The sequence below is a fragment of the Crinia signifera genome, chromosome 11 (assembly GCF_055691185.1).
Source record: "Crinia signifera chromosome 11, ASM5569118v1, whole genome shotgun sequence".
NCBI lineage: Eukaryota > Metazoa > Chordata > Amphibia > Anura > Myobatrachidae > Crinia > Crinia signifera.
Window position 1 is genome coordinate 109,699,029 of NC_139227.1, and position 24,143 is coordinate 109,723,171.

Consider the following 24,143-nt stretch of genomic DNA (forward strand, 5'->3'; position numbering starts at 1 on the left):
CTTGAAAATTGTCTGCTTCTCTAAACTTCGTATAATAGTAACAAAATAAGCCAGAGTGAATAAATCTAAAGGTTTTAACCATCTAAGCCACAGCACCACATTTTAGATGCTGTGTTACTTGGAAATTACCGACTTCTTTAAACTTTGTATAATGATGACAAAGTAAGCCATAGTGAATGAATCTAAAGGTTCTGCACATCTTATTTTCTATGCTTTAACAGCAAACTTCAAACAAAGATCCTAAAACAGAATGAAAATAAGGCACTGCTGAGATTTGAACTCAGGATCTCCTGTTTACTAGACAGGCGCTTTGACCAACTAAGCCACAGCACCACATGAAAACTACTGTGTTAGTTGAAAATTGCCTGCTTCTCTAAACTTCGTATAATGGTAACAAATTAAGCCAGAGTGAATAAATCTAAAGGTTTTAACAATCTAAGCCACAGCACCACATTTTAGATGCTGTGTTACTTGGAAATTACCAACTTCTTTAAACTTTGTATACTGATGACAAAGTAAGCCAGAGTGAATGAATCTAAATATTTTGCACATCTTACTTTTCTATGCTTTAACAGCAACCTGCACACAAAGATCAGAAAACGGAATGAAAATAAGGCACTGCTGAGATTTGAACTCAGGATCTCCTGTTTACTAGACAGGCGCTTTGACCAACTAAGCCACAGCACCACATGAAAGCTACCGTGTTACTTGAAAATTGTCTGCTTCTCTAAACTTCGTATAATGGTAACAAAATAAGCCAGAGTGAATAAATCTAAAGGTTTTAACCATCTAAGCCATAGCACCACATTTTAGATGCTGTGTTACTTGGAAATTACCGACTTCTTTAGACTTTGTATAATGATGACAAAGTAAGCCAGAGTGAATGAATCTAAAGGTTTTGCACATCTTACTTTTCTATGCATTAACAGCAACCTGCACACAAAGATCAGAAAACGGAATGAAAATAAGACACTGCTGAGATTTGAACTCAGGATCTCCTGTTCAACTAAGCCACAGCACCACATGAAAGCTGCTGTGTTACTTCAAAATTGCCTGCTTCTCTAAACTTCGTATAATGGTAACAAAATAAGCCAGTGTGAATAAATCTAAAGGTTTTAACCATCTAAGCCACAGCACCACATTTTAGATGCTGTGTACTTGGAAATTACCGACTTCTTTAAACTTTGTATAATGATGACAAAGTAAGCCATAGTGAATGAATCTAAAGGTTTTGCACATCTTACTTTTCTATGCTTTAACCGCAACCTGCACACAAAGATCATAAAACGGAATGAAAATAAGGCACTGCTGAGATTTTAACTCAGGATCTCCTGTTTACTAGACAGGCGCTTTAACCAACTAAGCCACAGCACCACATGAAAGCTACTGTGTTACTTGAAAATTGCCTGCTTCTCTAAACTTCGTATAATGGTAACAAAATAAGCCAGAGTGAATAAATCTAAAGGTTTTAACCATCTAAGCCATAGCACCACATTTTAGATGCTGTGTTACTTGGAAATTACCGACTTCTTTAAACTTTGTATAATGATGACAAAGTAAGCCATAGTGAATGAATCTAAAGGTTTTGCACATCTTACTTTTCTATGCTTTAACCGCAACCTGCACACAAAGATCATAAAACGGAATGAAAATAAGGCACTGCTGAGATTTGAACTTAGGATCTCCTGTTTACTAGACAGGCGCTTTGACCAACTAAGCCACAGCACCACATGAAAACTACCGTGTTACTTGAAAATTGTCTGCTTCTCTAAACTTCGTATAATGGTAACAAATTAAGCCAGAGTGAATAAATCTAAAGGTTTTAACCATCTAAGCCACAGCACCACATTTTAGATGCTGTGTTACTTGGAAATTACCGACTTCTTTAAACTCTGTATAATGATGACAAAGTAAGCCATAGTGAATGAATCTAAAGGTTTTGCACATCTTACTTTTCTATGCTTTAACCGCAACCTGCACACAAAGATCATAAAACGGAATGAAAATAAGACACTGCTGAGATTTGAACTCAGGACCTCCTGTTTACTAGACAGGCGCTTTAACCAACTAAGCCACAGCACCACATGAAAGCTACTGATTTACTTGAAAATTGCCTGCTTCTCTAAACTTCGTATAATGGTAACAAAATAAGCCAGAGTGAATAAATCTAAAGGTTTTAACCATCTAAGCCATAGCACCACATTTTAGATGCTGTGTTACTTGGAAATTACCGACTTCTTTAGACTTTGTATAATGATGACAAAGTAAGCCAGAGTGAATGAATCTAAAGGTTTTGCACATCTTACTTTTCTATGCTTTAACAGCAACCTGCACACAAAGATCAGAAAACGGAATGAAAATAAGACACTGCTGAGATTTGAACTCAGGATCTCCTGTTCAACTAAGCCACAGCACCACATGAAAGCTGCTGTGTTACTTCAAAATTGCCTGCTTCTCTAAACTTCATATAATGGTAACAAAATAAGCCAGTGTGAATAATTCTAAAGGTTTTAACCATCTAAGCCACAGCACCACATTTTAGATGCTGTGTTACTTGGAAATTACCGACTTCTTTAAACTTTGTATAATGATGACAAAGTAAGCCATAGTGAATGAATCTAAAGGTTTTGCACATCTTACTTTTCTATGCTTTAACCGCAACCTGCACACAAAGATCATAAAACGGAATGAAAATAAGGCACTGCTGAGATTTTAACTCAGGATCTCCTGTTTACTAGACAGGCGCTTTAACCAAGTAAGCCACAGCACCACATGAAAGCTCCTGTGTTACTTGAAAATTGCCTGCTTCTCTAAACTTCGTATAATGGTAACAAAATAAGCCAGAGTGAATAAATCTAAAGGTTTTAACCATCTAAGCCATAGCACCACATTTTAGATGCTGTGTTACTTGGAAATTACCGACTTCTTTAAACTTTGTATAATGATGACAAAATAAGCCATAGTGAATGAATCTAAAGGTTTTGCACATCTTACTTTTCTATGCTTTAACCGCAACCTGCACACAAAGATCAGAAAACGGAATGAAAATAAGGCACTGGTGAGATTTTAACTCAGGATCTCCTGTTTACTAGACAGGCGCTTTAACCAACTAAGCCACAGCACCACATGAAAGCTACTGTGTTACTTGAAAATTGCCTGCTTCTCTAAACTTCGTATAATGGTAACAAAATAAGCCAGAGTGAATAAATCTAAAGGTTTTAACCATCTAAGCCATAGCACCACATTTTAGATGCTGTGTTACTTGGAAATTACCGACTTCTTTAGACTTTGTATAATGATGACAAAGTAAGCCAGAGTGAATGAATCTAAAGGTTTTGCACATCTTACTTTTCTATGCATTAACAGCAACCTGCACACAAAGATCAGAAAACGGAATGAAAATAAGACACTGCTGAGATTTGAACTCAGGATCTCCTGTTCAACTAAGCCACAGCACCACATGAAAGCTGCTGTGTTACTTCAAAATTGCCTGCTTCTCTAAACTTCGTATAATGGTAACAAAATAAGCCAGTGTGAATAAATCTAAAGGTTTTAACCATCTAAGCCACAGCACCACATTTTAGATGCTGTGTTACTTGGAAATTACCGACTTCTTTAAACTTTGTATAATGATGACAAAGTAAGCCATAGTGAATGAATCTAAAGGTTTTGCACATCTTACTTTTCTATGCTTTAACCGCAACCTGCACACAAAGATCATAAAACGGAATGAAAATAAGGCACTGCTGAGATTTTAACTCAGGATCTCCTGTTTACTAGACAGGCGCTTTAACCAACTAAGCCACAGCACCACATGAAAGCTACTGTGTTACTTGAAAATTGCCTGCTTCTCTAAACTTCGTATAATGGTAACAAAATAAGCCAGAGTGAATAAATCTAAAGGTTTTAACCATCTAAGCCATAGCACCACATTTTAGATGCTGTGTTACTTGGAAATTACCGACTTCTTTAAACTTTGTATAATGATGACAAAGTAAGCCATAGTGAATGAATCTAAAGGTTTTGCACATCTTACTTTTCTATGCTTTAACCGCAACCTGCACACAAAGATCATAAAACGGAATGAAAATAAGGCACTGCTGAGATTTTAACTCAGGATCTCCTGTTTACTAGACAGGCGCTTTGACCAACTAAGCCACAGCACCACATGAAAGCTACTGTGTTACTTGAAAATTGTCTGCTTCTCTAAACTTCGTATAATAGTAACAAATTAAGCCAGAGTGAATAAATCTAAAGGTTTTAACCATCTAAGCCACAGCACCACATTTTAGATGCTGTGTTACTTGGAAATTACCGACTTCTTTAAACTTTGTATAATGATGACAAAGTAAGCCATAGTGAATGAATCTAAAGGTTCTGCACATCTTATTTTCTATGCTTTAACAGCAAACTTCAAACAAAGATCCTAAAACAGAATGAAAATAAGGCACTGCTGAGATTTGAACTCAGGATCTCCTGTTTACTAGACAGGCGCTTTGACCAACTAAGCCACAGCACCACATGAAAACTACTGTGTTAGTTGAAAATTGCCTGCTTCTCTAAACTTCGTATAATGGTAACAAATTAAGCCAGAGTGAATAAATCTAAAGGTTTTAACCATCTAAGCCACAGCACCACATTTTAGATGCTGTGTTACTTGGAAATTACCAACTTCTTTAAACTTTGTATACTGATGACAAAGTAAGCCAGAGTGAATGAATCTAAAGATTTTGCACATCTTACTTTTCTATGCTTTAACAGCAACCTGCACACAAAGATCAGAAAACGGAATGAAAATAAGGCACTGCTGAGATTTGAACTCAGGATCTCCTGTTTACTAGACAGGCGCTTTGACCAACTAAGCCACAGCACCACATGAAAGCTACCGTGTTACTTGAAAATTGTCTGCTTCTCTAAACTTCGTATAATGGTAACAAATTAAGCCAGAGTGAATAAATCTAAAGGTTTTAACCATCTAAGCCACAGCACCACATTTTAGATGCTGTGTTACTTGGAAATTACCGACTTCTTTAAACTCTGTATAATGATGACAAAGTAAGCCAGAGTGAATGAATCTAAAGATTTTGCACATCTTACTTTTCTATGCTTTAACCGCAACCTGCACACAAAGATCATAAAAAAGAATGAAAATAAGGCACTGCTGAGATTTTAACTCAGGATCTCCTGTATACTAGACAGGCGCTTTAACCAACTAAGCCACAGCACCACATGAAAGCTACTGTGTTACTTGAAAATTGCCTGCTTCTCTAAACTTCGTATAATGGTAACAAAATAAGCCAGAGTGAATAAATCTAAAGGTTTTAACCATCTAAGATATAGCACCACATTTTAGATGCTGTGTTACTTGGAAATTACAGACTTCTTTAAACTTTGTATAATGATGACAAAGTAAGCCATAGTGAATGAATCTAAAGGTTTTGCACATCTTACTTTTCTATGCTTTAACCGCAACCTGCACACAAAGATCATAAAACGGAATGAAAATAAGGCACTGCTGAGATTTGAACTCAGGATCTCCTGTTTACTAGACAGGCGCTTTGACCAACTAAGCCACAGCACCACATGAAAGCAACCATGTTACTTGAAAATTGTCTGCTTCTCTAAACTTCGTATAATGGTAACAAATTAAGCCAGAGTGAATAAATCTAAAGGTTTTAACCATCTAAGCCACAGCACCACATTTTAGATGCTGTGTTACTTGGAAATTACCGACTTCTTTAAACTCTGTATAATGATGACAAAGTAAGCCATAGTGAATGAATCTAAAAGTTTTGCACATCTTACTTTTCTATGCTTTAACCGCAACCTGCACACAAAGATCATAAAACGGAATGAAAATAAGGCACTGCTGAGATTTGAACTCAGGATCTCCTGTTTACTAGACAGGCGCTTTAACCAACTAAGCCACAGCACCACATGAAAGCTACTGATTTACTCGAAAATTGCCTGCTTCTCTAAACTTCGTATAATGGTAACAAAATAAGCCAGAGTGAATAAATCTAAAGGTTTTAACCATCTAAGCCATAGCACCACATTTTAGATGCTGTGTTACTTGGAAATTACCGACTTCTTTAAACTTTGTATAATGATGACAAAGTAAGCCATAGTGAATGAATCTAAAGGTTTTGCACATCTTACTTTTCTATGCTTTTACCGCAACCTGCACACAAAGATCATAAAACGGAATGAAAATAAGGCACTGCTGAGATTTGAACTCAGGATCTCCTGTTTACTAGACATGCGCTTTAACCAACTAAGCCACAGCACCACATGAAAGCTACTGTGTTACTTGAAAATTGCCTGCTTCTCTAAACTTCGTATAATGGTAACGAAATAAGCCAGAGTGAATAAATCTAAAGGTTTTAACCATCTAAGCCATAGCACCACATTTTAGATGCTGTGTTACTTGGAAATTACCGACTTCTTTAAACTTTGTATAATGATGACAAAAAAAGCCATAGTGAATGAATCTAAAGGTTCTGCACATCTTATTTTCTATGCTTTAACAGCAAACTTCAAACAAAGATCCTAAAACAGAATGAAAATAAGGCACTGCTGAGATTTGAACTCAGGATCTCATGTTTACTAGACAGGCGCTTTGACCAACTAAGCCACAGCACCACATGAAAGCTACTGATTTACTTGAAAATTGCCTGCTTCTCTAAACTTCGTATAATGGTAACAAAATAAGCCAGAGTGAATAAATCTAAAGGTTTTAACCATCTAAGCCACAGCACCACATTTTAGATGCTGTGTTACTTGGAAATTACCGACTTCTTTAAACTCTGTATAATGATGACAAAGTAAGCCAGAGTGAATGAATCTAAAGATTTTGCACATCTTACTTTTCTATGCTTTAACCGCAACCTGCACACAAAGATCATAAAACGGAATGAAAATAAGGCACTGCTGAGATTTGAACTTAGGATCTCCTGTTTACTAGACAGGCGCTTTGACCAACTAAGCCACAGCACCACATGAAAGCTACCGTGTTACTTGAAAATTGTCTGCTTCTCTAAACTTCGTATAATGGTAACAAATTAAGCCAGAGTGAATAAATCTAAAGGTTTTAACCATCTAAGCCACAGCACCACATTTTAGATGCTGTGTTACTTGGAAATTACCGACTTCTTTAAACTCTGTATAATGATGACAAAGTAAGCCAGAGTGAATAAATCTAAAGATTTTGCACATCTTACTTTTCTATGCTTTAACAGCAACCTGCACACAAAGATCAGAAAATGGAATGAAAATAAGGCACTGCTGAGATTTGAACTCAGGATCTCCTGTTTACTAGACAGGCGCTTTAACCAACTAAGCCACAGCACCACATGAAAGCTACTGATTTACTTGAAAATTGCCTGCTTCTCTAAACTTCGTATAATGGTAACAAAATAAGCCAGAGTGAATAAATCTAAAGGTTTTAACCATCTAAGCCATAGCACCACATTTTAGATGCTGTGTTACTTGGAAATTACCGACTTCTTTAGACTTTGTATAATGATGACAAAGTAAGCCAGAGTGAATGAATCTAAAGGTTTTGCACATCTTACTTTTCTATGCTTTAACAGCAACCTGCACACAAAGATCAGAAAACGGAATGAAAATAAGACACTGCTGAGATTTGAACTCAGGATCTCCTGTTCAACTAAGCCACAGCACCACATGAAAGCTGCTGTGTTACTTCAAAATTGCCTGCTTCTCTAAACTTCATATAATGGTAACAAAATAAGCCAGTGTGAATAATTCTAAAGGTTTTAACCATCTAAGCCACAGCACCACATTTTAGATGCTGTGTTACTTGGAAATTACCGACTTCTTTAAACTTTGTATAATGATGACAAAGTAAGCCATAGTGAATGAATCTAAAGGTTTTGCACATCTTACTTTTCTATGCTTTAACCGCAACCTGCACACAAAGATCATAAAACGGAATGAAAATAAGGCACTGCTGAGATTTTAACTCAGGATCTCCTGTTTACTAGACAGGCGCTTTAACCAAGTAAGCCACAGCACCACATGAAAGCTACTGTGTTACTTGAAAATTGCCTGCTTCTCTAAACTTCGTATAATGGTAACAAAATAAGCCAGAGTGAATAAATCTAAAGGTTTTAACCATCTAAGCCATAGCACCACATTTTAGATGCTGTGTTACTTGGAAATTACCGACTTCTTTAGACTTTGTATAATGATGACAAAGTAAGCCAGAGTGAATGAATCTAAAGGTTTTGCACATCTTACTTTTCTATGCATTAACAGCAACCTGCACACAAAGATCATAAAACGGAATGAAAATAAGACACTGCTGAGATTTGAACTCAGGATCTCCTGTTCAACTAAGCCACAGCACCACATGAAAGCTGCTGTGTTACTTCAAAATTGCCTGCTTCTCTAAACTTCGTATAATGGTAACAAAATAAGCCAGTGTGAATAAATCTAAAGGTTTTAACCATCTAAGCCACAGCACCACATTTTAGATGCTGTGTTACTTGGAAATTACCGACTTCTTTAAACTTTGTATAATGATGACAAAGTAAGCCATAGTGAATGAATCTAAAGGTTTTGCACATCTTACTTTTCTATGCTTTAACCGCAACCTGCACACAAAGATCATAAAACGGAATGAAAATAAGGCACTGCTGAGATTTTAACTCAGGATCTCCTGTTTACTAGACAGGCGCTTTAACCAACTAAGCCACAGCACCACATGAAAGCTACTGTGTTACTTGAAAATTGCCTGCTTCTCTAAACTTCGTATAATGGTAACAAAATAAGCCAGAGTGAATAAATCTAAAGGTTTTAACCATCTAAGCCACAGCACCACATTTTAGATGCTGTGTTACTTGGAAATTACCGACTTCTTTAAACTTTGTACAATGATGACAAAGTAAGCCATAGTGAATGAATCTAAAGGTTTTGCACATCTTACTTTTCTATGCTATAACCACAACCTGCACACAAAGATCATAAAACGGAATGAAAATAAGGCACTGCTGAGATTTGAACTTAGGATCTCCTGTTTACTAGACAGGCGCTTTGACCAACTAAGCCACAGCACCACATGAAAGCTACCGTGTTACTTGAAAATTGTCTGCTTCTCTAAACTTCGTATAATGGTAACAAATTAAGCCAGAGTGAATAAATCTAAAGGTTTTAACCATCTAAGCCACAGCACCACATTTTAGATGCTGTGTTACTTGGAAATTACCGACTTCTTTAAACTCTGTATAATGATGACAAAGTAAGCCATAGTGAATGAATCTAAAGGTTTTGCACATCTTACTTTTCTATGCTTTAACCGCAACCTGCACACAAAGATCATAAAACAGAATGAAAATAAGACACTGCTGAGATTTGAACTCAGGATCTCCTGTTTACTAGACAGGCGCTTTGACCAACTAAGCCACAGCACCACATGAAAGCTACTGTGTTACTTGAAAATTGTCTGCTTCTCTAAACTTCGTATAATGGTAACAAATTAAGCCAGAGTGAATAAATCTAAAGGTTTTAACCATCTAAGCCACAGCACCACATTTTAGATGCTGTGTTACTTGGAAATTACCGACTTCTTTAAACTCTGTATAATGATGACAAAGTAAGCCAGAGTGAATAAATCTAAAGATTTTGCACATCTTACTTTTCTATGCTTTAACAGCAACCTGCACACAAAGATCAGAAAACGGAATGAAAATAAGGCACTGCTGAGATTTGAACTCAGGATCTCCTGTTTACTAGACAGGCGCTTTAACCAACTAAGCCACAGCACCACATGAAAGCTACTGTGTTACTTGAAAATTGCCTGCTTCTCTAAACTTCGTATAATGGTAACAAAATAAGCCAGAGTGAATAAATCTAAAGGTTTTAACCATCTAAGCCATAGCACCACATTTTAGATGCTGTGTTACTTGGAAATTACCGACTTCTTTAGACTTTGTATAATGATGACAAAGTAAGCCAGAGTGAATGAATCTAAAGGTTTTGCACATCTTACTTTTCTATGCATTAACAGCAACCTGCACACAAAGATCATAAAACGGAATGAAAATAAGGCACTGCTGAGATTTTAACTCAGGATCTCCTGTTTACTAGACAGGCGCTTTAACCAAGTAAGCCACAGCACCACATGAAAGCTACTGTGTTACTTGAAAATTGCCTGCTTCTCTAAACTTCGTATAATGGTAACAAAATAAGCCAGAGTGAATAAATCTAAAGGTTTTAACCATCTAAGCCATAGCACCACATTTTAGATGCTGTGTTACTTGGAAATTACCGACTTCTTTAGACTTTGTATAATGATGACAAAGTAAGCCAGAGTGAATGAATCTAAAGGTTTTGCACATCTTACTTTTCTATGCATTAACAGCAACCTGCACACAAAGATCATAAAACGGAATGAAAATAAGACACTGCTGAGATTTGAACTCAGGATCTCCTGTTCAACTAAGCCACAGCACCACATGAAAGCTGCTGTGTTACTTCAAAATTGCCTGCTTCTCTAAACTTCGTATAATGGTAACAAAATAAGCCAGTGTGAATAAATCTAAAGGTTTTAACCATCTAAGCCACAGCACCACATTTTAGATGCTGTGTTACTTGGAAATTACCGACTTCTTTAAACTTTGTATAATGATGACAAAGTAAGCCATAGTGAATGAATCTAAAGGTTTTGCACATCTTACTTTTCTATGCTTTAACCGCAACCTGCACACAAAGATCATAAAACGGAATGAAAATAAGGCACTGCTGAGATTTTAACTCAGGATCTCCTGTTTACTAGACAGGCGCTTTAACCAACTAAGCCACAGCACCACATGAAAGCTACTGTGTTACTTGAAAATTGCCACAGCACCACATGAAAGCTACCGTGTTACTTGAAAATTGTCTGCTTCTCTAAACTTCGTATAATGGTAACAAATTAAGCCAGAGTGAATAAATCTAAAGGTTTTAACCATCTAAGCCACAGCACCACATTTTAGATGCTGTGTTACTTGGAAATTACCGACTTCTTTAAACTCTGTATAATGATGACAAAGTAAGCCATAGTGAATGAATCTAAAGGTTTTGCACATCTTACTTTTCTATGCTTTAACCGCAACCTGCACACAAAGATCATAAAACGGAATGAAAATAAGACACTGCTGAGATTTGAACTCAGGATCTCCTGTTTACTAGACAGGCGCTTTGACCAACTAAGCCACAGCACCACATGAAAGCTACTGTGTTACTTGAAAATTGTCTGCTTCTCTAAACTTCGTATAATGGTAACAAATTAAGCCAGAGTGAATAAATCTAAAGGTTTTAACCATCTAAGCCACAGCACCACATTTTAGATGCTGTGTTACTTGGAAATTACCGACTTCTTTAAACTCTGTATAATGATGACAAAGTAAGCCAGAGTGAATAAATCTAAAGATTTTGCACATCTTACTTTTCTATGCTTTATTAGCAACCTGCACACAAAGATCAGAAAACGGAATGAAAATAAGGCACTGCTGAGATTTGAACTCAGGATCTCCTGTTTACTAGACAGGCGCTTTAACCAGCTAAGCCACAGCACCACATGAAAGCTACTGATTTACTTGAAAATTGCCTGCTTCTCTAAACTTCGTATAATGGTAACAAAATAAGCCAGAGTGAATAAATCTAAAGGTTTTAACCATCTAAGCCATAGCACCACATTTTAGATGCTGTGTTACTTGGAAATTACCGACTTCTTTAGACTTTGTATAATGATGACAAAGTAAGCCAGAGTGAATGAATCTAAAGGTTTTGCACATCTTACTTTTCTATGCTTTAACAGCAACCTGCACACAAAGATCAGAAAACGGAATGAAAATAAGACACTGCTGAGATTTGAACTCAGGATCTCCTGTTCAACTAAGCCACAGCACCACATGAAAGCTGCTGTGTTACTTCAAAATTGCCTGCTTCTCTAAACTTCGTATAATGGTAACAAAATAAGCCAGTGTGAATAAATCTAAAGGTTTTAACCATCTAAGCCACAGCACCACATTTTAGATGCTGTGTTACTTGGAAATTACCGACTTCTTTAAACTTTGTATAATGATGACAAAGTAAGCCATAGTGAATGAATCTAAAGGTTTTGCACATCTTACTTTTCTATGCTTTAACCGCAACCTGCACACAAAGATCATAAAACGGAATGAAAATAAGGCACTGCTGAGATTTTAACTCAGGATCTCCTGTTTACTAGACAGGCGCTTTAACCAACTAAGCCACAGCACCACATGAAAGCTACTGTGTTACTTGAAAATTGCCTGCTTCTCTAAACTTCGTATAATGGTAACAAAATAAGCCAGAGTGAATAAATCTAAAGGTTTTAACCATCTAAGCCATAGCACCACATTTTAGATGCTGTGTTACTTGGAAATTACCGACTTCTTTAAACTTTGTATAATGATGACAAAGTAAGCCATAGTGAATGAATCTAAAGGTTTTGCACATCTTACTTTTCTATGCTTTAACCGCAACCTGCACACAAAGATCAGAAAACGGAATGAAAATAAGGCACTGCTGAGATTTGAACTCAGGATCTCCTGTTTACTAGACAGGCGCTTTGACCAACTAAGCCACAGCACCACATGAAAGCTACCGTGTTACTTGAAAATTGTCTGCTTCTCTAAACTTCGTATAATGGTAACAAATTAAGCCAGAGTGAATAAATCTAAAGGTTTTAACCATCTAAGCCACAGCACCACATTTTAGATGCTGTGTTACTTGGAAATTACCGACTTCTTTAAACTCTGTATAATGATGACAAAGTAAGCCAGAGTGAATGAATCTAAAGATTTTGCACATCTTACTTTTCTATGCTTTAACCGCAACCTGCACACAAAGATCATAAAAAAGAATGAAAATAAGGCACTGCTGAGATTTTAACTCAGGATCTCCTGTATACTAGACAGGCGCTTTAACCAACTAAGCCACAGCACCACATGAAAGCTACTGTGTTACTTGAAAATTGCCTGCTTCTCTAAACTTCGTATAATGGTAACAAAATAAGCCAGAGTGAATAAATCTAAAGGTTTTAACCATCTAAGATATAGCACCACATTTTAGATGCTGTGTTACTTGGAAATTACAGACTTCTTTAAACTTTGTATAATGATGACAAAGTAAGCCATAGTGAATGAATCTAAAGGTTTTGCACATCTTACTTTTCTATGCTTTAACCGCAACCTGCACACAAAGATCATAAAACGGAATGAAAATAAGGCACTGCTGAGATTTGAACTCAGGATCTCCTGTTTACTAGACAGGCGCTTTGACCAACTAAGCCACAGCACCACATGAAAGCAACCATGTTACTTGAAAATTGTCTGCTTCTCTAAACTTCGTATAATGGTAACAAATTAAGCCAGAGTGAATAAATCTAAAGGTTTTAACCATCTAAGCCACAGCACCACATTTTAGATGCTGTGTTACTTGGAAATTACCGACTTCTTTAAACTCTGTATAATGATGACAAAGTAAGCCATAGTGAATGAATCTAAAAGTTTTGCACATCTTACTTTTCTATGCTTTAACCGCAACCTGCACACAAAGATCATAAAACGGAATGAAAATAAGGCACTGCTGAGATTTGAACTCAGGATCTCCTGTTTACTAGACAGGCGCTTTAACCAACTAAGCCACAGCACCACATGAAAGCTACTGATTTACTCGAAAATTGCCTGCTTCTCTAAACTTCGTATAATGGTAACAAAATAAGCCAGAGTGAATAAATCTAAAGGTTTTAACCATCTAAGCCATAGCACCACATTTTAGATGCTGTGTTACTTGGAAATTACCGACTTCTTTAAACTTTGTATAATGATGACAAAGTAAGCCATAGTGAATGAATCTAAAGGTTTTGCACATCTTACTTTTCTATGCTTTTACCGCAACCTGCACACAAAGATCATAAAACGGAATGAAAATAAGGCACTGCTGAGATTTGAACTCAGGATCTCCTGTTTACTAGACATGCGCTTTAACCAACTAAGCCACAGCACCACATGAAAGCTACTGTGTTACTTGAAAATTGCCTGCTTCTCTAAACTTCGTATAATGGTAACGAAATAAGCCAGAGTGAATAAATCTAAAGGTTTTAACCATCTAAGCCATAGCACCACATTTTAGATGCTGTGTTACTTGGAAATTACCGACTTCTTTAAACTTTGTATAATGATGACAAAAAAAGCCATAGTGAATGAATCTAAAGGTTCTGCACATCTTATTTTCTATGCTTTAACAGCAAACTTCAAACAAAGATCCTAAAACAGAATGAAAATAAGGCACTGCTGAGATTTGAACTCAGGATCTCATGTTTACTAGACAGGCGCTTTGACCAACTAAGCCACAGCACCACATGAAAGCTACTGATTTACTTGAAAATTGCCTGCTTCTCTAAACTTCGTATAATGGTAACAAAATAAGCCAGAGTGAATAAATCTAAAGGTTTTAACCATCTAAGCCACAGCACCACATTTTAGATGCTGTGTTACTTGGAAATTACCGACTTCTTTAAACTCTGTATAATGATGACAAAGTAAGCCAGAGTGAATGAATCTAAAGATTTTGCACATCTTACTTTTCTATGCTTTAACCGCAACCTGCACACAAAGATCATAAAACGGAATGAAAATAAGGCACTGCTGAGATTTGAACTTAGGATCTCCTGTTTACTAGACAGGCGCTTTGACCAACTAAGCCACAGCACCACATGAAAGCTACCGTGTTACTTGAAAATTGTCTGCTTCTCTAAACTTCGTATAATGGTAACAAATTAAGCCAGAGTGAATAAATCTAAAGGTTTTAACCATCTAAGCCACAGCACCACATTTTAGATGCTGTGTTACTTGGAAATTACCGACTTCTTTAAACTCTGTATAATGATGACAAAGTAAGCCAGAGTGAATAAATCTAAAGATTTTGCACATCTTACTTTTCTATGCTTTAACAGCAACCTGCACACAAAGATCAGAAAATGGAATGAAAATAAGGCACTGCTGAGATTTGAACTCAGGATCTCCTGTTTACTAGACAGGCGCTTTAACCAACTAAGCCACAGCACCACATGAAAGCTACTGATTTACTTGAAAATTGCCTGCTTCTCTAAACTTCGTATAATGGTAACAAAATAAGCCAGAGTGAATAAATCTAAAGGTTTTAACCATCTAAGCCATAGCACCACATTTTAGATGCTGTGTTACTTGGAAATTACCGACTTCTTTAGACTTTGTATAATGATGACAAAGTAAGCCAGAGTGAATGAATCTAAAGGTTTTGCACATCTTACTTTTCTATGCTTTAACAGCAACCTGCACACAAAGATCAGAAAACGGAATGAAAATAAGACACTGCTGAGATTTGAACTCAGGATCTCCTGTTCAACTAAGCCACAGCACCACATGAAAGCTGCTGTGTTACTTCAAAATTGCCTGCTTCTCTAAACTTCATATAATGGTAACAAAATAAGCCAGTGTGAATAATTCTAAAGGTTTTAACCATCTAAGCCACAGCACCACATTTTAGATGCTGTGTTACTTGGAAATTACCGACTTCTTTAAACTTTGTATAATGATGACAAAGTAAGCCATAGTGAATGAATCTAAAGGTTTTGCACATCTTACTTTTCTATGCTTTAACCGCAACCTGCACACAAAGATCATAAAACGGAATGAAAATAAGGCACTGCTGAGATTTTAACTCAGGATCTCCTGTTTACTAGACAGGCGCTTTAACCAAGTAAGCCACAGCACCACATGAAAGCTACTGTGTTACTTGAAAATTGCCTGCTTCTCTAAACTTCGTATAATGGTAACAAAATAAGCCAGAGTGAATAAATCTAAAGGTTTTAACCATCTAAGCCATAGCACCACATTTTAGATGCTGTGTTACTTGGAAATTACCGACTTCTTTAGACTTTGTATAATGATGACAAAGTAAGCCAGAGTGAATGAATCTAAAGGTTTTGCACATCTTACTTTTCTATGCATTAACAGCAACCTGCACACAAAGATCATAAAACGGAATGAAAATAAGACACTGCTGAGATTTGAACTCAGGATCTCCTGTTCAACTAAGCCACAGCACCACATGAAAGCTGCTGTGTTACTTCAAAATTGCCTGCTTCTCTAAACTTCGTATAATGGTAACAAAATAAGCCAGTGTGAATAAATCTAAAGGTTTTAACCATCTAAGCCACAGCACCACATTTTAGATGCTGTGTTACTTGGAAATTACCGACTTCTTTAAACTTTGTATAATGATGACAAAGTAAGCCATAGTGAATGAATCTAAAGGTTTTGCACATCTTACTTTTCTATGCTTTAACCGCAACCTGCACACAAAGATCATAAAACGGAATGAAAATAAGGCACTGCTGAGATTTTAACTCAGGATCTCCTGTTTACTAGACAGGCGCTTTAACCAACTAAGCCACAGCACCACATGAAAGCTACTGTGTTACTTGAAAATTGCCTGCTTCTCTAAACTTCGTATAATGGTAACAAAATAAGCCAGAGTGAATAAATCTAAAGGTTTTAACCATCTAAGCCACAGCACCACATTTTAGATGCTGTGTTACTTGGAAATTACCGACTTCTTTAAACTTTGTACAATGATGACAAAGTAAGCCATAGTGAATGAATCTAAAGGTTTTGCACATCTTACTTTTCTATGCTATAACCACAACCTGCACACAAAGATCATAAAACGGAATGAAAATAAGGCACTGCTGAGATTTGAACTTAGGATCTCCTGTTTACTAGACAGGCGCTTTGACCAACTAAGCCACAGCACCACATGAAAGCTACCGTGTTACTTGAAAATTGTCTGCTTCTCTAAACTTCGTATAATGGTAACAAATTAAGCCAGAGTGAATAAATCTAAAGGTTTTAACCATCTAAGCCACAGCACCACATTTTAGATGCTGTGTTACTTGGAAATTACCGACTTCTTTAAACTCTGTATAATGATGACAAAGTAAGCCATAGTGAATGAATCTAAAGGTTTTGCACATCTTACTTTTCTATGCTTTAACCGCAACCTGCACACAAAGATCATAAAACAGAATGAAAATAAGACACTGCTGAGATTTGAACTCAGGATCTCCTGTTTACTAGACAGGCGCTTTGACCAACTAAGCCACAGCACCACATGAAAGCTACTGTGTTACTTGAAAATTGTCTGCTTCTCTAAACTTCGTATAATGGTAACAAATTAAGCCAGAGTGAATAAATCTAAAGGTTTTAACCATCTAAGCCACAGCACCACATTTTAGATGCTGTGTTACTTGGAAATTACCGACTTCTTTAAACTCTGTATAATGATGACAAAGTAAGCCAGAGTGAATAAATCTAAAGATTTTGCACATCTTACTTTTCTATGCTTTAACAGCAACCTGCACACAAAGATCAGAAAACGGAATGAAAATAAGGCACTGCTGAGATTTGAACTCAGGATCTCCTGTTTACTAGACAGGCGCTTTAACCAACTAAGCCACAGCACCACATGAAAGCTACTGTGTTACTTGAAAATTGCCTGCTTCTCTAAACTTCGTATAATGGTAACAAAATAAGCCAGAGTGAATAAATCTAAAGGTTTTAACCATCTAAGCCATAGCACCACATTTTAGATGCTGTGTTACTTGGAAATTACCGACTTCTTTAGACTTTGTATAATGATGACAAAGTAAGCCAGAGTGAATGAATCTAAAGGTTTTGCACATCTTACTTTTCTATGCATTAACAGCAACCTGCACACAAAGATCATAAAACGGAATGAAAATAAGGCACTGCTGAGATTTTAACTCAGGATCTCCTGTTTACTAGACAGGCGCTTTAACCAAGTAAGCCACAGCACCACATGAAAGCTACTGTGTTACTTGAAAATTGCCTGCTTCTCTAAACTTCGTATAATGGTAACAAAATAAGCCAGAGTGAATAAATCTAAAGGTTTTAACCATCTAAGCCATAGCACCACATTTTAGATGCTGTGTTACTTGGAAATTACCGACTTCTTTAGACTTTGTATAATGATGACAAAGTAAGCCAGAGTGAATGAATCTAAAGGTTTTGCACATCTTACTTTTCTATGCATTAACAGCAACCTGCACACAAAGATCATAAAACGGAATGAAAATAAGACACTGCTGAGATTTGAACTCAGGATCTCCTGTTCAACTAAGCCACAGCACCACATGAAAGCTGCTGTGTTACTTCAAAATTGCCTGCTTCTCTAAACTTCGTATAATGGTAACAAAATAAGCCAGTGTGAATAAATCTAAAGGTTTTAACCATCTAAGCCACAGCACCACATTTTAGATGCTGTGTTACTTGGAAATTACCGACTTCTTTAAACTTTGTATAATGATGACAAAGTAAGCCATAGTGAATGAATCTAAAGGTTTTGCACATCTTACTTTTCTATGCTTTAACCGCAACCTGCACACAAAGATCATAAAACGGAATGAAAATAAGGCACTGCTGAGATTTTAACTCAGGATCTCCTGTTTACTAGACAGGCGCTTTAACCAACTAAGCCACAGCACCACATGAAAGCTACTGTGTTACTTGAAAATTGCCACAGCACCACATGAAAGCTACCGTGTTACTTGAAAATTGTCTGCTTCTCTAAACTTCGTATAATGGTAACAAATTAAGCCAGAGTGAATAAATCTAAAGGTTTTAACCATCTAAGCCACAGCACCACATTTTAGATGCTGTGTTACTTGGAAATTACCGACTTCTTTAAACTCTGTATAATGATGACAAAGTAAGCCATAGTGAATGAATCTAAAGGTTTTGCACATCTTACTTTTCTATGCTTTAACCGCAACCTGCACACAAAGATCATAAAACGGAATGAAAATAAGACACTGCTGAGATTTGAACTCAGGATCTCCTGTTTACTAGACAGGCGCTTTGACCAACTAAGCCACAGCACCACATGAAAGCTACTGTGTTACTTGAAAATTGTCTGCTTCTCTAAACTTCGTATAATGGTAACAAATTAAGCCAGAGTGAATAAATCTAAAGGTTTTAACCATCTAAGCCACAGCACCACATTTTAGATGCTGTGTTACTTGGAAATTACCGACTTCTTTAAACTCTGTATAATGATGACAAAGTAAGCCAGAGTGAATAAATCTAAAGATTTTGCACATCTTACTTTTCTATGCTTTATTAGCAACCTGCACACAAAGATCAGAAAACGGAATGAAAATAAGGCACTGCTGAGATTTGAACTCAGGATCTCCTGTTTACTAGACAGGCGCTTTAACCAGCTAAGCCACAGCACCACATGAAAGCTACTGATTTACTTGAAAATTGCCTGCTTCTCTAAACTTCGTATAATGGTAACAAAATAAGCCAGAGTGAATAAATCTAAAGGTTTTAACCATCTAAGCCATAGCACCACATTTTAGATGCTGTGTTACTTGGAAATTACCGACTTCTTTAGACTTTGTATAATGATGACAAAGTAAGCCAGAGTGAATGAATCTAAAGGTTTTGCACATCTTACTTTTCTATGCTTTAACAGCAACCTGCACACAAAGATCAGAAAACGGAATGAAAATAAGACACTGCTGAGATTTGAACTCAGGATCTCCTGTTCAACTAAGCCACAGCACCACATGAAAGCTGCTGTGTTACTTCAAAATTGCCTGCTTCTCTAAACTTCGTATAATGGTAACAAAATAAGCCAGTGTGAATAAATCTAAAGGTTTTAACCATCTAAGCCACAGCACCACATTTTAGATGCTGTGTTACTTGGAAATTACCGACTTCTTTAAACTTTGTATAATGATGACAAAGTAAGCCATAGTGAATGAATCTAAAGGTTTTGCACATCTTACTTTTCTATGCTTTAACCGCAACCTGCACACAAAGATCATAAAACGGAATGAAAATAAGGCACTGCTGAGATTTTAACTCAGGATCTCCTGTTTACTAGACAGGCGCTTTAACCAACTAAGCCACAGCACCACATGAAAGCTACTGTGTTACTTGAAAATTGCCTGCTTCTCTAAACTTCGTATAATGGTAACAAAATAAGCCAGAGTGAATAAATCTAAAGGTTTTAACCATCTAAGCCATAGCACCACATTTTAGATGCTGTGTTACTTGGAAATTACCGACTTCTTTAAACTTTGTATAATGATGACAAAGTAAGCCATAGTGAATGAATCTAAAGGTTTTGCACATCTTACTTTTCTATGCTTTAACCGCAACCTGCACACAAAGATCAGAAAACGGAATGAAAATAAGGCACTGCTGAGATTTTAACTCAGGATCTCCTGTTTACTAGACAGGCGCTTTAACCAACTAAGCCACAGCACCACATGAAAGCTACTGTGTTACTTGAAAATTGCCTGCTTCTCTAAACTTCGTATAATGGTAACAAAATAAGCCAGAGTGAATAAATCTAAAGGTTTTAACCATCTAAGCCATAGCACCACATTTTAGATGCTGTGTTACTTGGAAATTACCGACTTCTTTAGACTTTGTATAATGATGACAAAGTAAGCCAGAGTGAATGAATCTAAAGGTTTTGCACATCTTACTTTTCTATGCATTAACAGCAACCTGCACACAAAGATCAGAAAACGGAATGAAAATAAGACACTGCTGAGATTTGAACTCAGGATCTCCTGTTCAACTAAGCCACAGCACCACATGAAAGCTGCTGTGTTACTTCAAAATTGCCTGCTTCTCTAAACTTCGTATAATGGTAACAAAATAAGCCAGTGTGAATAAATCTAAAGGTTTTAACCATCTAAGCCACAGCACCACATTTTAGATGCTGTGTTACTTGGAAATTACCGACTTCTTTAAACTTTGTATAATGATGACAAAGTAAGCCATAGTGAATGAATCTAAAGGTTTTGCACATCTTACTTTTCTATGCTTTAACCGCAACCTGCACACAAAGATCATAAAACGGAATGAAAATAAGGCACTGCTGAGATTTTAACTCAGGATCTCCTGTTTACTAGACAGGCGCTTTAACCAACTAAGCCACAGCACCACATGAAAGCTACTGTGTTACTTGAAAATTGCCTGCTTCTCTAAACTTCGTATAATGGTAACAAAATAAGCCAGAGTGAATAAATCTAAAGGTTTTAACCATCTAAGCCATAGCACCACATTTTAGATGCTGTGTTACTTGGAAATTACTGACTTCTTTAAACTTTGTATAATGATGACAAAGTAAGCCATAGTGAATGAAACAGCACCACATGAAAGCTACTGTGTTACTTGAAAATTGTCTGCTTCTCTAAACTTCGTATAATAGTAACAAATTAAGCCAGAGTGAATAAATCTAAAGGTTTTAACCATCTAAGCCACAGCACCACATTTTAGATGCTGTGTTACTTGGAAATTACCGACTTCTTTAAACTTTGTATAATGATGACAAAGTAAGCCATAGTGAATGAATCTAAAGGTTCTGCACATCTTATTTTCTATGCTTTAACAGCAAACTTCAAACAAAGATCCTAAAACAGAATGAAAATAAGGCACTGCTGAGATTTGAACTCGGGATCTCCTGTTTACTAGACAGGCGCTTTGACCAACTAAGCCACAGCACCACATGAAAGCTACTGTGTTAGTTGAAAATTGCCTGCTTCTCTAAACTTCGTATAATGGTAACAAATTAAGCCAGAGTGAATAAATCTAAAGGTTTTAACCATCTAAGCCACAGCACCACATTTTAGATGCTGTGTTACTTGGAAATTACCAACTTCTTTAAACTTTGTATACTGATGACAAAGTAAGCCAGAGTGAATGAATCTAAAGATTTTGCACATCTTACTTTTCTATGCTTTAACAGCAACCTGCACACAAAGATCAGAAAACGGAATGAAAATAAGGCACTGCTGAGATTTGAACTCAGGATCTCCTGTTTACTAGACAGGCGCTTTGACCAACTAAGCCACAGCACCACATGAAAGCTACCGTGTTACTTGAAAATTGTCTGCTTCTCTAAACTTCGTATTATGGTAACAAATTAAGCCAGAGTGAATAAATCTAAAGGTTTTAACCATCTAAGCCACAGCACCACATTTTAGATGCTGTGTTACTTGGAAATTACCGACTTCTTTAAACTCTGTATAATGATGACAAAGTAAGCCAGAGTGAATGAATCTAAAGATTTTGCACATCTTACTTTTCTATGCTTTAACCGCAACCTGCACACAAAGATCATAAAACGGAATGAAAATAAGGCACTGCTGAGATTTGAACTCAGGATCTCCTGTTTACTAGACATGCGCTTTAACCAACTAAGCCACAGCACCACATGAAAGCTACTGTGTTACTTGAAACTTGCCTGCTTCTCTAAACTTCGTATAATGGTAACAAAATAAGCCAGAGTGAATAAATCTAAAGGTTTTAACCATCTAAGCCATAGCACCACATTTTAGATGCTGTGTTACTTGGAAATTACCGACTTCTTTAAACTTTGTATAATGATGACAAAAAAAGCCATAGTGAATGAATCTAAAGGTTCTGCACATCTTATTTTCTATGCTTTAACAGCAAACTTCAAACAAAGATCCTAAAACAGAATGAAAATAAGGCACTGCTGAGATTTGAACTCAGGATCTCCTGTTTACTACACAGGCGCTTTGACCAACTAAGCCACAGCACCACATGAGAGCTACTGTGTTACTTGAAAATTGTCTGCTTCTCTAAACTTCGTATAATGGTAACAAAATAAGCCAGAGTGAATAAATCTAAAGGTTTTAACCATCTAAGCCACAGCACCACATTTTAGATGCTGTGTTACTTGGAAATTACCGAATTCTTTAAACTTTGTATAATGATGACAAAGTAAGCCAGAGTGAATGAATCTAAAGGTTTTGCACATCTGACTTTTCTATGCTTTAACCGCAACCTTCACACAAAGATCATAAAACGGAATGAAAATAAGGCACTGCTGAGATTTGAACTCAGGATCTCCTGTTTACTAGACAGACGCTTTAACCAAATAAGCCACAGCACCACATGAAAGCCGCTGTGTTACTTGAAAATTGCCTGCTTCTCTAAACTTCGTATAATGGTAACAAAATAAGCCAGTGTGAATAAATCTAAAGGTTTTAACCATCTAAGCCACAGCACCACATTTTAGATGCTGTGTTACTTGGAAATTACCGACTTCTTTAAACTTTGTATAATGATGACAAAGTAAGCCATAGTGAATGAATCTAAAGGTTCTGCACATCTTATTTTCTATGCTTTAACAGCAAACTTCAAACAAAGATCCTAAAACGGAATGAAAATAAGGCACTGCTGAGATTTGAACTCAGGATCTCCTGTTTACTAGACAGGCGCTTTGACCAACTAAGCCACAGCACCACATGAAAGCTGCTGTGTTACTTCAAAATTGCCTGCTTCTCTAAACTTCAAATAATGGTAACAAAATAAGCCAGTGTGAATAAATCTAAAGGTTTTAACCATCTAAGCCACAGCACCACATTTTAGATGCTGTGTTACTTGGAAATTACCGACTTCTTTAAACTTTGTATAATGATGACAAAGTAAGCCATAGTGAATGAATCTAAAGGTTTTGCACATCTTACTTTTCTATGCTTTAACCGCAATCTGCACACAAAGATCATAAAACGGAATAAAAATAAGGCACTGCTGAGATTTGAACTCAGGATCTCCTGTTTACTAGACAGGCGCTTTAACCAACTAAGCCACAGCACCACATGAAAGCTGCTGTGTTACTTGAAAATTGCCTGCTTCTCTAAACTTCGTATAATGGTAACAAAATAAGCCAGTGTGAATAAATCTAAAGGTTTTAACCATCTAAGCCACAGCACCACATTTTAGATGCTGTGTTACTTGGAAATTACGGACTTCTTTAAACTTTGTATAATGATGACAAAGTAAGCCATAGTGAATGAATCTAAAGCTTCTGCACATCTTATTTTCTATGCTTTAACAGCAAACTTCAAACAAAGATCCTAAAACAGAATGAAAATAAGGCACTGCTGAGATTTGAACTCAGGATCTCCTGTTTACTAAACAGGCGCTTTAACCAACTAAGCCACAGCACCACATGAAAGCTACTGTGTTACTTGAAAATTGCCTGCTTCTCTAAACTTC

General features: G+C 36.6%; 26 non-coding genes across 26 annotated transcripts; all 26 read right to left on the bottom strand.

The window, feature by feature from the left end:
- Positions 1-259: 259 nt before the first annotated feature.
- TRNAT-AGU (transfer RNA threonine (anticodon AGU)) lies at positions 260-333 on the bottom strand. The gene has a single exon. It is a non-coding gene; the product is annotated as a tRNA-Thr (tRNA).
- A 280-nt stretch (positions 334-613) lies between these two features.
- TRNAT-AGU (transfer RNA threonine (anticodon AGU)) lies at positions 614-687 on the bottom strand. Its single transcript has one exon. It is a non-coding gene; the product is annotated as a tRNA-Thr (tRNA).
- A 1,321-nt stretch (positions 688-2,008) lies between these two features.
- Positions 2,009-2,082, bottom strand: TRNAT-AGU (transfer RNA threonine (anticodon AGU)). Its single transcript has one exon. It is a non-coding gene; the product is annotated as a tRNA-Thr (tRNA).
- A 2,363-nt stretch (positions 2,083-4,445) lies between these two features.
- Positions 4,446-4,519, bottom strand: TRNAT-AGU (transfer RNA threonine (anticodon AGU)). Its single transcript has one exon. It is a non-coding gene; the product is annotated as a tRNA-Thr (tRNA).
- Positions 4,520-4,799: 280 nt separating this feature from the next.
- Positions 4,800-4,873, bottom strand: TRNAT-AGU (transfer RNA threonine (anticodon AGU)). Its single transcript has one exon. It is a non-coding gene; the product is annotated as a tRNA-Thr (tRNA).
- Positions 4,874-5,507: 634 nt separating this feature from the next.
- On the bottom strand, positions 5,508-5,581 carry TRNAT-AGU (transfer RNA threonine (anticodon AGU)). Its single transcript has one exon. It is a non-coding gene; the product is annotated as a tRNA-Thr (tRNA).
- Positions 5,582-5,861: 280 nt separating this feature from the next.
- Positions 5,862-5,935, bottom strand: TRNAT-AGU (transfer RNA threonine (anticodon AGU)). Its single transcript has one exon. It is a non-coding gene; the product is annotated as a tRNA-Thr (tRNA).
- Positions 5,936-6,568: 633 nt separating this feature from the next.
- Positions 6,569-6,642, bottom strand: TRNAT-AGU (transfer RNA threonine (anticodon AGU)). Its single transcript has one exon. It is a non-coding gene; the product is annotated as a tRNA-Thr (tRNA).
- Positions 6,643-7,276: 634 nt separating this feature from the next.
- On the bottom strand, positions 7,277-7,350 carry TRNAT-AGU (transfer RNA threonine (anticodon AGU)). Its single transcript has one exon. It is a non-coding gene; the product is annotated as a tRNA-Thr (tRNA).
- Positions 7,351-9,360: 2,010 nt separating this feature from the next.
- Positions 9,361-9,434, bottom strand: TRNAT-AGU (transfer RNA threonine (anticodon AGU)). Its single transcript has one exon. It is a non-coding gene; the product is annotated as a tRNA-Thr (tRNA).
- Positions 9,435-9,714: 280 nt separating this feature from the next.
- TRNAT-AGU (transfer RNA threonine (anticodon AGU)) lies at positions 9,715-9,788 on the bottom strand. The gene has a single exon. It is a non-coding gene; the product is annotated as a tRNA-Thr (tRNA).
- A 1,363-nt stretch (positions 9,789-11,151) lies between these two features.
- TRNAT-AGU (transfer RNA threonine (anticodon AGU)) lies at positions 11,152-11,225 on the bottom strand. Its single transcript has one exon. It is a non-coding gene; the product is annotated as a tRNA-Thr (tRNA).
- Positions 11,226-11,505: 280 nt separating this feature from the next.
- On the bottom strand, positions 11,506-11,579 carry TRNAT-AGU (transfer RNA threonine (anticodon AGU)). The gene has a single exon. It is a non-coding gene; the product is annotated as a tRNA-Thr (tRNA).
- A 968-nt stretch (positions 11,580-12,547) lies between these two features.
- TRNAT-AGU (transfer RNA threonine (anticodon AGU)) lies at positions 12,548-12,621 on the bottom strand. Its single transcript has one exon. It is a non-coding gene; the product is annotated as a tRNA-Thr (tRNA).
- Positions 12,622-13,255: 634 nt separating this feature from the next.
- TRNAT-AGU (transfer RNA threonine (anticodon AGU)) lies at positions 13,256-13,329 on the bottom strand. Its single transcript has one exon. It is a non-coding gene; the product is annotated as a tRNA-Thr (tRNA).
- A 280-nt stretch (positions 13,330-13,609) lies between these two features.
- Positions 13,610-13,683, bottom strand: TRNAT-AGU (transfer RNA threonine (anticodon AGU)). The gene has a single exon. It is a non-coding gene; the product is annotated as a tRNA-Thr (tRNA).
- A 633-nt stretch (positions 13,684-14,316) lies between these two features.
- On the bottom strand, positions 14,317-14,390 carry TRNAT-AGU (transfer RNA threonine (anticodon AGU)). The gene has a single exon. It is a non-coding gene; the product is annotated as a tRNA-Thr (tRNA).
- Positions 14,391-15,024: 634 nt separating this feature from the next.
- Positions 15,025-15,098, bottom strand: TRNAT-AGU (transfer RNA threonine (anticodon AGU)). Its single transcript has one exon. It is a non-coding gene; the product is annotated as a tRNA-Thr (tRNA).
- Positions 15,099-17,108: 2,010 nt separating this feature from the next.
- TRNAT-AGU (transfer RNA threonine (anticodon AGU)) lies at positions 17,109-17,182 on the bottom strand. The gene has a single exon. It is a non-coding gene; the product is annotated as a tRNA-Thr (tRNA).
- A 280-nt stretch (positions 17,183-17,462) lies between these two features.
- On the bottom strand, positions 17,463-17,536 carry TRNAT-AGU (transfer RNA threonine (anticodon AGU)). Its single transcript has one exon. It is a non-coding gene; the product is annotated as a tRNA-Thr (tRNA).
- Positions 17,537-18,899: 1,363 nt separating this feature from the next.
- Positions 18,900-18,973, bottom strand: TRNAT-AGU (transfer RNA threonine (anticodon AGU)). The gene has a single exon. It is a non-coding gene; the product is annotated as a tRNA-Thr (tRNA).
- Positions 18,974-19,253: 280 nt separating this feature from the next.
- On the bottom strand, positions 19,254-19,327 carry TRNAT-AGU (transfer RNA threonine (anticodon AGU)). The gene has a single exon. It is a non-coding gene; the product is annotated as a tRNA-Thr (tRNA).
- Positions 19,328-21,899: 2,572 nt separating this feature from the next.
- On the bottom strand, positions 21,900-21,973 carry TRNAT-AGU (transfer RNA threonine (anticodon AGU)). Its single transcript has one exon. It is a non-coding gene; the product is annotated as a tRNA-Thr (tRNA).
- A 1,340-nt stretch (positions 21,974-23,313) lies between these two features.
- TRNAT-AGU (transfer RNA threonine (anticodon AGU)) lies at positions 23,314-23,387 on the bottom strand. Its single transcript has one exon. It is a non-coding gene; the product is annotated as a tRNA-Thr (tRNA).
- A 280-nt stretch (positions 23,388-23,667) lies between these two features.
- TRNAT-AGU (transfer RNA threonine (anticodon AGU)) lies at positions 23,668-23,741 on the bottom strand. The gene has a single exon. It is a non-coding gene; the product is annotated as a tRNA-Thr (tRNA).
- Positions 23,742-24,020: 279 nt separating this feature from the next.
- On the bottom strand, positions 24,021-24,094 carry TRNAT-AGU (transfer RNA threonine (anticodon AGU)). The gene has a single exon. It is a non-coding gene; the product is annotated as a tRNA-Thr (tRNA).
- Between the last annotated feature and the right edge of the window lie 49 nt (positions 24,095-24,143).